At 31.9% G+C, this 452-nt stretch overlaps 1 protein-coding gene across 1 annotated transcript in view; it reads right to left on the reverse strand.

Moving 5' to 3' along the window:
* The window catches only part of LOC107671569 (uncharacterized), a 10,845-nt gene that overhangs the window by 7,189 nt on the left and 3,204 nt on the right, over window positions 1-452 (reverse strand). The gene's annotated exons all lie outside the window — the stretch shown is intronic.

Here is a 452-nt window from a genome sequence, read left to right on the forward strand (position 1 = left end):
AGACACACACACACACACACACTCTCATACACACACACACACACTCTCATAAACACACACACACACACATAATCACATACACACACTCACACACACAGTTTAGCATTTCCTAACACGACACACACACACTCACTGAAACAACTGCTTTAAACACTCATTTAAGATTGGCATTGCAGAATGATCAGGGTTTGGAAAGACATTTTTGATATTCATGTCGAAGTCTACAATCACACCATAAACAAAAGTGCCTGACAGTGATGATCCTTTGTTCTTTTTTTTTTATTATTTACATCATTTTAAATGTGGCACAAATCAGACTGGTTTAAAGAGATCTAATTCCTGAAATGATCTGCATGCATAAAACTAATTATCTAATAATTCTCATTAAAAATACATTATAATAGTATATATTCATAAATAAATAAAATATAGTAATAAAAATAAATGCCAGT

Source organism: Sinocyclocheilus anshuiensis, unplaced genomic scaffold, assembly GCF_001515605.1.
Source record: "Sinocyclocheilus anshuiensis isolate Anshui unplaced genomic scaffold, SAMN03320099.WGS_v1.1 scaffold10855, whole genome shotgun sequence".
NCBI lineage: Eukaryota > Metazoa > Chordata > Actinopteri > Cypriniformes > Cyprinidae > Sinocyclocheilus > Sinocyclocheilus anshuiensis.